The sequence below is a fragment of the Tupaia chinensis genome, unplaced genomic scaffold (assembly GCF_000334495.1).
Source record: "Tupaia chinensis unplaced genomic scaffold, TupChi_1.0 Scaffold000428_1, whole genome shotgun sequence".
NCBI classification, from domain to species: Eukaryota; Metazoa; Chordata; class Mammalia; order Scandentia; family Tupaiidae; genus Tupaia; species Tupaia belangeri.
The window spans coordinates 188,358-198,401 of NW_006159933.1; the positions used below are offsets into that span (position 1 = coordinate 188,358).

General features: G+C 41.2%; 1 long non-coding RNA gene across 2 annotated transcripts in view; it reads left to right on the forward strand.

The window, feature by feature from the left end:
• The first annotated feature begins 3,687 nt into the window (after positions 1-3,687).
• Positions 3,688-10,044, forward strand: part of LOC102482847 (uncharacterized) — a 21,737-nt gene continuing 15,380 nt past the window's right edge. For both annotated transcript variants that reach the window (XR_001370841.1, XR_335498.1), the window contains exon 1: positions 3,688-3,817. This is a non-coding gene — a long non-coding RNA (uncharacterized LOC102482847). The remainder of the gene's footprint in view (positions 3,818-10,044) is intronic.

Genomic DNA, 10,044 nt, shown 5'->3' on the forward strand with positions numbered 1-10,044 from the left:
CCCTAATAAACTCTGCTTTATTCTCCTCTCTGTGTCTGCGTCTCTAATTCTTCATGAGTATAGGACAACCACCAGCAGGGGCTTTGGGTCTGATCACCCAGCATGCCATTAGGACTGTCAATTGGCTAAACCACTTTGAATAATTATATGACAGGGTCCCCTGAAGCTGGGAACAGTGATACACTGTCAGCCAGTGCTACTCATATTGTCTGAAACTTAAAATAAATCTCAAAATGGACACATAAATTAAAGCATATCTGCTTATTGTGATATTAAACAGCAGTAAGAATGAACAAGCTATTAGTATGTGGTCTGTCATGTATAAATCTTCTAATCAAAATGTTTGACAGAAGACACGGACAAAAAGGGTACCACTACGATTCTTTTTGTATAAAGTTAACACATAAAACTGGCAACACTTTATGAAGATGGAAGTCCAAGTGGTGGTAAAAGAAAAATAAGCCAGTTAATTTAATAGAGTAGAGTTTTAATAGAGTATATCTTAACACAATTTAAGTCGGGCAGTTTTTCCTCGACTTCTGGACAACTATGGCCAGCCTCGTGGTCACTGGCCCTTTAAGTTGGTGGAACAGGAAAGTGACTTGTACAGTGAAAGTAAAGAGAAGTAAGTGAGGGAGTGAGGTAGAGACATCTCTGGTTACAAACATCAGTCTGTCTGCCTTAACGCCGTTTAAAAGGTGGGATGCCTGTGATTGACTGTAACCTAACAACCAGCTCAGCAAAACAGCCTAACATGTACAATTTGACCCATCCATAGGAATCAGAGTGTGGAAGTACAGCGGCTGTTCTAAGCCAAAGTAGTTTAATTTAACAGTGGCTGCCCTTGGTAGTGGGAAAACGGGTGGTAGATACCATGCCGGTACATCATTCGGGCATGTAGGATGGTGTTTCTATTCTTTTTCTGAAACTGGGCCAAGGGTGTGTTGAATTCGAAAATTAATCAAGCTACGCACTTACAATTTGTGCAAAGTATTGTATATATGCTATGAATTTTTTAAAAATCTCAATTTCTAGTGCACAAAAATGGAGACAAATCAAGGATCCTCTAAAAGTCCTGGGCTCTCAGTTTCTCTTCTGTTGAGAAAAAATAAATTTCCCCCAAACTGAAAAGGTACAAGGGCTATAGTAAAAGTAAAACATCTTCTTAAAGGGCTTGGAATGTAAAGCACATTTACATGTTAGGACCCCAAAGCAACAGGTAAGACGTCAGACTGTTACTGTAGTTAAGCAGCATGGCCCAGGAGTGAGGGCCATAATATTTATAGGGTTCCTACTTAAAGGAAAGATAAGGTTTTAACTTCAACACTTAAGCTATTTTGCAAGTTGGAAATGGCAGGCTGTGAGCATTTGGACCCCAGGGTGAGTAAACATTGCACCTTCCTAGAGAAGAAATTGATTACCAAAGATCCCATCAATCAAAAAGACCCACAGAGGATCATGCCCTTTTGAACCAATCATGTACAGGGAGCACCTGCCCTTAATTTTGCCCTTAAAAATGGGTAACTTGTTGGGGAGACTGGGCACCAGCCTCCCGGCTTACACAGAGCTCTACAGATTTCCTTCATCACACCTTGTCTCTGCAGGTGTGCTTGGGCAAGTAGACCAATCTGTGTTTGGTAACAAAAGGGAAAACGGTGGTGGAGGGGAAGAGACTATGGTCCATCTTACAACTAAGCTCCTCAGATCCAGCAAGTCCACACGCAGTGAGCACAGTCAGTGTGCACAGAGCACTGTGCACACGGAATGGACTCTGCGACACAAGGCTGCCTTGAGCAGTAGACAAGTGTGATGCACACCCAGCTCCTTGCTTTGCCATACCTGATGGATAGACTTTCCATGTGCTCATCTTAGACACGTGCTCCTCTAAGAGACTCTACCCACTGCAGGGCAAAAGAAGAGCCCTCAACAGAGCCACTACTGCTCACACCCGGGCTGTGACCGGAGCACAACACCAAGGCCACTCTCCATGAGACTCACAAGCCTTGGAACCCGCGGCTCCAGCGGAGACTTGCCTCTGTCCCAGCCTCAGCACTGGCCCTTGGACCCTTTGTGAGACTTCCAGGAACAGGTTAGATGCAGCCTTGGGAGATGCTTGGGGTGTCTTAGGACCCACGGAGGCTGCTCGGGGTGACCTGCTAACATGATCATTCTTTCCCTGGGCCTGACAGCTCTGCTATGAGGACCTCCAGGCAATGTGGTAAGTCTGCCATTGTAGATAGACCCCAACGCACCTGGAGTCTTATTCCCTGGCTCTCATCAAGGGCCTTCAGAGCTTTGCAGAGCTGCCATATGCCACTCCCATGACCAGCGCCATTCTTCTAAGGTTCTGCACCATTTCTAAGCAAACTGGAAGCTTAATCTCACATGTGTATATGTGTGTGTATGTGAGTGCTTGTGTACATAAAAGATGGTATCATTCTGATTCTTAGGCATCTGATATGTTGCAGTAACTATAGAACTCGACCCTAATCAAATAGATGAGCAGTCTTGGGCGTGCGTGCCCTGGAGATGTAAGAGTGTTCTATGCTCTTATCTGAGATGGTGTTAAAATGTAAGTAGGTGATGACCAAAGAAAAGGCCACTGACACTTCACAGTGACCTCATCAGAGGAGTTCAGGTCCTACAATGCACTCTTGCAAACGTCTGTGAGACCAGTTGTTAATTTATTCAGGAGCAATAAAATAAAACAGATGTTAATAGATGTAGTATCATTGCATTTCTGTTTATGTGTGATTTGGGCCAGTAACAAAGATCAAGCAATGGAGTAGGAAGAATCCTATTCCTTAAGGATTCCTCCTTCCTTCCTTTCTTTCTTTCTCTTCCTTCTTTCTTTCTTCCTTCTTTCTTCCTTCCTTCCTTCCTTCCTTCCTTCCTTCCTTCCTTCCTTCCTTCCTTCCTTCCTTCCTTCTTTTTCTTTCTTTCTTTTTTTTTTGCTATAGGGTATGTGTGTTCGCCAGAAAGACAGAGAGAGACAGAGAGACAGAAAGTGAGAAATCACGCCCCAGGGGGGATGGCCATGACACAATCCCTTCTCCTCCATTCTCCTCTCAGGATCTTGGACACACATGCACACATGCCCTACGTGAGTTTAAGCGGCCAAGTCCGGGACTCGAACCAAACTCGACTACGTGGAAGTCCAGTGACATAACCATTATGCTAACTGCTGGTCCCAAGATTCTTTATTTTTTAAAGAATAATGAGTTTTAAATGTAAAGTACAATATTTCACATTCTTTTCTTCAGTGGTATGTAAAGCTTAGGTAAAATTCTTCCAGTGCGGTAGTGCTAGTATTGCTCCTTTTAAGAACGTTCATGTGAAGTAAGCCCCTGTGAACTCACACAGGACACGTCCTCACTGGTTACTTATGCAGGACAGTCTTCCGGGAGACTTTGGATGCCCCCGTTGCATTTTTAAACCCAAAGAGAAACTATGAGTTAGACGTTAACTGGCTTTCTCAAGATTATGCTTTCCAGAGACGACCAAAGGAGGCCCCCAACCGAGATCTCACTGTGCAAATTTCTTGGTTTATGCATGCAGATTTAAGCATCCCTCCAGCTTACAGAGCTCTTTTCTTGAAACAGGACTGGATCAACCCACATGTAGTCCACGTGTCATAATTGAATCTGTTCTAGAATGCACAAAGGCACTGGAGATTTGGCAGGAATTCTTTGCAATGAGTATTAAAAAATGTGATTAAAAAGATCAAGAAGCCACCAAGAGTCATTACCTTCTGTATACTGTCAGTGTTGGCAGGTACACAAGCCAGTGGTATGAGCTAAGTGTTCAGCAAGTACAGGTAGACTCTGGGGCCAGACTGCTTATCTGAATTTCTTTTATAGTTTATTTTACTCATGATAGAGACTGTGTATGATGTGCATACATGCATGTTCATGAAAGAGAGGGAGAAAAAGACGCATTCTCAACAGCGTTTCCTCCTGCCGTGACCCCTTCTCCCAGCCCTACTGCTCAGCAGGATCTTGGGCTTCTGGCGTGTTTCAGGCTCACTGGGCTGGGGATCTGAACCTGTGTGAGCATGAGCCTGGAGTGCTGCAGTTCAGCACACCACCACACCACGCCAGCTGCCCTGTTTGCTTCTAAAATCTATTTCTTCCAGGACCAGTGGATGCATAATGGTTACGTTGCTGGACTCCCACATAGTTGATCACAGTTTAAGTTCCAGACCGATGTGCCCCAAAATCCCAAGAGGAGAATGATGGAGAAGGGATTTCAGTGTGGCCATCTCCCCTGGGGGGTGATTTCTCGCTCTGTCTCTCTGTCTCTCCAGCAAGCATATGTGCCCTACAGCAAAAATCTCTCTCTTAAAAAAAAAAATCTAGTTCTTCCTATTAATAGCTGAGAGTCCTTGAAACTATTAGTCTCTCTTTACCTTGATTCTTTATCAATAAAATGTACTCACTACATAGGCTCATTAGGACAGATCAGCCCCTCAAGAGTGACCAGTACGGTATTTGGCATCGTTTCGAGAATCTCCAGATAGGAAACCAGCGCTTTTACTTTTCCATTAAGAGAAGATCAATCACAGGCCCATCTGTTCACTCAAGTTTGGAGGACTGTGCACACCTTTGTAACCACCTCCCAAAACAGGAAGTGAGCCCTCGCTCCCGGAAGGTACCGATGACATTCCGCAGTCAGTTCCTCTCTTCCTAGCTTTTATCATATAATTGAATATCATTTGTCCTTTTAAGCTTTTAGATATTACAACTTCCCAAAATATAATTTGTGTAACATAAATTTGCACAGAATATTCAATGGTTTTTATATGTTCACAGAATTGTGGAACTTTTACCACAGTTGATTTTATAACATTTTCCTAACCACCAACAGAAAATCCAGCCTCATCATCAGACACTCCTCATTTTCAGTTGGCTTCTTCCCCTAACAACAGCGAACAGCAGCCTTCAGTCTACACAGTACACAGCTTTATTTATTTATTTATTTTTTTTATAGATTTTTGTTATAGGGCTCATGCACTCCCTTGAGACACAGAAACAGAAAGGCAGAAAGCAAGAAATCACTCTCCAAGGGGGATGGCCACACCACAATTCCTTTCCCTCAGGACTCTGAGCATGCACACTCACACCTAGCGTGATTTTCAAGCAGCCTGGTCTGGGACTTTTGCACTGTGGTTGACCACGCAGGCATCCAGCACCCTAACCATTATGCCACCTGCTGGCACCAGCATTTTTTTAAATCATATTCTACTATAATTGGCATATAATAGTTGTGAATATTCACGTTCTAGCCCATCTGTTTCTCATAAAAGGAAGATCTGAGTCTGGGTAACTTCTGTAGACAATTTTATTTTACATGTACTAGAAATCCCTCACTAAATGTGGCCTTGGACCTTAACCTCCAAATTGAGAGCTGAAAAAATCAACTAATTTATAAGTTAGTACCATAAAGCAAGCCTTGCTTGTGGGTAACACGGTGCAAGGCTGGAGCTTGAACAGAGCAGAGGGTGGCTGTCTGTCCCATTTCTTCTCCCTTTAAACCCAGCAGGACTCAACCATGGGGTCCCCGATCTAATGCTTTATCACTACTCCAAAGCCCCATCTTTCAACACCATAATTAGATCAAGGCTCTCTTAATACCTTCATAGTACAACCAAGTTCCAATACACGAATCTGGGGGGACCCATTCAAGCTACAGCAATGAGGTACAGTATGTTTTTCAACACGTAAATAATCAAATGTGTAATAATCACATCGGAGCAGTCCGTCTCAAACATTTATTATTGCTTTGGGTTGTGAACAATGGAGATGTTTCTCTTCTAGTCATTTTTTTGTTTGTTTGTTTGTTTTTTGAGAGTTTTCTTTGTTATAGGGTGTGAGCTCCCTGAAGAGAAAGAAAGAGACAGAAAGTGAGAAATTGCCCCCTTGGAGGGGGATGGCCACACTGCAATCCTTTCTTTTCTACTCTCCTCTCTAGATTTTGAGCATGCATGCTCACGTGCCTGGCATGAGTTATAAGCCACAGGGTCTGGGACTCAAACTGTGGACAGTTCATGGGAGTCCAGAAATGTAGCATATACACCCGCTGGTCCCTCGTCTAGCCATTTTGAAGTAGACAGCATTGTCGTATAGCACTCTGGAGCTCGTTCCATTTCTCCACTTGCATGCTCGAGTCTGTTACCCAAGCTCTCCTCGTACGGCAGTGAAGATACCAACATTCTCATTACCAGATAGGTCCCATCATCATCCTTCAAAACTATGCTCTTCCCTCCCAGTCCTCTTGTACTTCTTATAGACAAGCTTATTCTAGAATATACTCCCATATTCCTGACTGGTTTACTGCTCAGATGTTCTTACAATTCAAGTCTAACCCTCTGGCCAACTGTCTTTGTTTAAAAGGACAGGGAACTTTAGTGCCTTCCATTTGCAGGGGCTGGAAAGCTTGTGTTTATGTAAGCACCAACAATGGATCATTTTTCAGTTAGATACATATACTATCACTAGTAACATCTCAGAACATAATCTGTACATTCATCATTGATTATAATGATATAAACCTCCGTTTTCAATTATCATGATTATCACAAACATTTTGGGTCTGAATCTTGCCATATCATCAACATTCTTTATTCAAAATGTGTCTGAAGAAGAGCTCGCACAAGGGTAAAAAATGCAAACTCCGCTGCTTTCTAGTTTGTGCACTTCCAATGCTAAAGTTATCTGTAACCTTAGGGTTTTTTTCTGGTTTTAGTGGGATATTTTTAGCTACTTGTTTACTTTGTGTGCACTAATTGAATCTAAACTAGAAAAATAATCCATCTATCAGTTCATATAATTAGGAATATGCAAACTATAATTGCCATGATACACTGGGAATGAAGCCTTGGAAGTGACTCAGTCCACACTGGGAACATGAGCCTCTACTTTTCCTTCAGACACTAAAGTACTGCAGTTGGCATGTGCTCATGAGGGAGGAACAGGTGACAGTATTCAACAGTTAAACACTAAGGAGATCTCCTTTATTTGTATGTAGAACTAAATATAAATGGAAATATCTTGTATCTTTTTGGACTCCAACAGCAGCTTACTTGAGTATTCTTTGAGGTGTGTGAACCTCACTTAGAGACAGAAATTAAGTAATCAACAGATTTCCTGAAGTTAAGAAGGTTGGGTGTTAGCAAATGTTACTGTTGGACACTATAGGGTAATGTATTCTCACCAGCTGGACAGTCTGAAACTATTAGCACAAAAGCAAAGTCCTGCTTCTATTCCGCTCTCATTTGTGATCATTTTAAAAAACATTTTATGTTTTAATACTTTTTAACCTAATTCCCTTGAATTTGCTAGTTATTCTCCTACCTACAAACAATATTATTTATTACTTCCTCAAGACTGAGAGATTTATTTTTAAAACTTGAGTTAAAGTGAAAGAAAGAATTTGATTAGTAGCCAAGGGAGAAATCTGGTCAAATGAGGTTTATTTGGGCAGTTGGTTTAAAAACGACAAAATAGGAATATGTAAAAATTGGAAAAAGGCGGTTCATAATTTGAAAAAAGTATTTTTAAAGTCTTTAAGATATTTCTCATGATGCAGCTTGAATTTTTCATATTTCAACCACATTTAAAATAGAAATTATTAGCATAAACAGTAAAGTAATATACACATTTTCTTTAAATTGAGGCTTGAGCATAACCATTTGTTGAAACTTTGTGGAATGGAGTACACGCATTGTATGTTATTTCCCATACATTCATTCTAATACATATGCATTAACCTAGGGAAACAGTGAAGAACTACTAGAAAAGAGATTGGAATGTAAATGCAGGTTTGCGTGATGGACGTCAACATAAATCGCCTTCCAAAAACACTGACGTAGCTTTTACATTTTACTTGTGTGCTTCTCTATCCAGACAGCATAGAGGGCTCAGCATAGAGGGCTGTATACGCCTTGGTCTGTACACAGGGCAGTGTTAGTACGCTCCCAGGGATCTACAGTCCCTTCCATTACACGTCTAAAAATCCTGCCAGCTTCAGCTTTCTACATTCTAGGTCGTTTTCTGAAGCATCAGAATGAATCATCCTTCCTTCTATAGTTCTCTCGGTTTGTGATGGTATGTGCACTTTTCAAAATAAATTGCCAGTGTTCTATGTGCTCCTTCCCAAATAAAGCAATAAATTAACCAACTAAATGCAAGCTTATGCCCAGGAGACTTTGCATCCCTAAAAATGATATGAACTAATGATTTTGTACTACGTTTTTCTCTTTCAAATCTATCCTAATGTGACATTCCATATGAACATTCTTTATTTTTAACAAAGTTGGAATTTATCACAGTAGAAGTGTAAAGATGGTGGCTTGACCCGGACAGAACAGTGGGACTGTGAGAGTTTTTGCTAATGCTGTGAGGTCTAAAACTCTGAACATCTTGGGGGAAGGCCTTTAACATAGCATCATGTTTCCAGTGCTTAGTAACAGGTGCTTAATATTTCCTGAATGACTGGCTGAGAGAAAAGATAGGAGTGAATGAATATGAGAGTAGTCATATTTGCTGATCAGTGGCAGAAACAGTGAGGCTAACGAGCTCCCCCTGAAAGCTCCGTGCAGTGGTGCAGTGCTGTGTGTTCACGGCCATGCTCGCCGCTGAGGGGCTGCACTGTCTTGCTCCCTTTCAGGGCTGTTTCTGTGGCCAGGGCAGCCACGTCTTCCTGTTTTAGATTCCAGTCCTCTATTAGATATGTCTTTGGATGATCTCTTCTAATCTTTTTAGAATTTTATGATTTCTTCCTTACATTCCATCATTTATTTTATTTTTTTAAGTATATTTTATTTCAATTTCTTTTCTACATTCGATTATAGATGTGTCTTAGCTTGCAAAGTGACTATTTCAAATGTGTACATTTCTCACCAGTCCAGCTGAGAATGCTATACATCTTATCTTTAACAGATAACAACCCACTTCTTTGTCCCATAAATAGCTTGGCTTTCTGTTTTTCTACTTAATGTCCTTCCTCAGACTCTACTCCTTCGCCCACCATCTTCCCACACTGTATCTGGTATTTATGACCATTTTCTATGGTTTTATATCCTCTAGTCATTCAGTTTTGGCTATAGAGTGTGGACAGTGTATACTACGTAGAGACATACAATGTCTCTCCTTGATAGCCTGGCTTGCTTCACTCAGCAGTAAATCTTCCATATTCATCCACTTTCTGTCAAAAGCCAGGATCTTGTTTTTATGGCTGAGTAGTATTCCACAGAGTACATGTGCCACACTTTTTCAATCCATTCCTCTGTTTGTGGGCATTTGGGATGGTTCCATGTCTTAGAGATTGTGAATAATGCCACAATAAACATTGATGTGAACACACTTTTCCGATTAGGGATTCTTTTGTTTTTGGGGGGAGATACCAAGGAGTGAGATTGCTGGATCATCTGGTAGTTCTATTTGTAGATCTTTGAGGAATCTCCAAATTGTTCTTCAGTGGCTGGACCAATTTACATTCCCACAAGCAGTGCAGGAGAGTTCCCCTTTCACCACACCCTGCCAGCACTTACTGTTTTTTGTTTTTTTTCAATCTTAGTCATTCTGACTGGGGTTAGGTGATATCTCATTGTGGTTTTTATTTGCATCTCCTTTCTAATGAGGGATGTTAAGCATTTTTTTATATGCCTTTTGGCAATTCATACATCTTTAGAGGGTGATTTTTTCCAACTCATTCTCCCATCTTTTAATAGGGTTGATCATCTTTTTTCAGGACAGCTGCTTGAGTTCCCTGTGTATTCTGTTTATTAGTCCCTTATCTGATGCATAGTTTACAGAAATATTTTCCCATTCTGAGGGCTGTCAATTGACACTAATTACTGTGTCCTTTCCCATGCAGAAGCTTCTTAATCTGATGTAATCCCACTCGTCTATTTTTAGGATTATTGCCTGTGCTTTGGGGCTCTTATTTAAGAAGACTTTGCCTACTCCAATGTCTTCCATGGTTTTCCCCAGTGTTTTTGAGCAGCAGTTTTATAATTTGAGATCTTAGGTTTAGGTCTTTAAT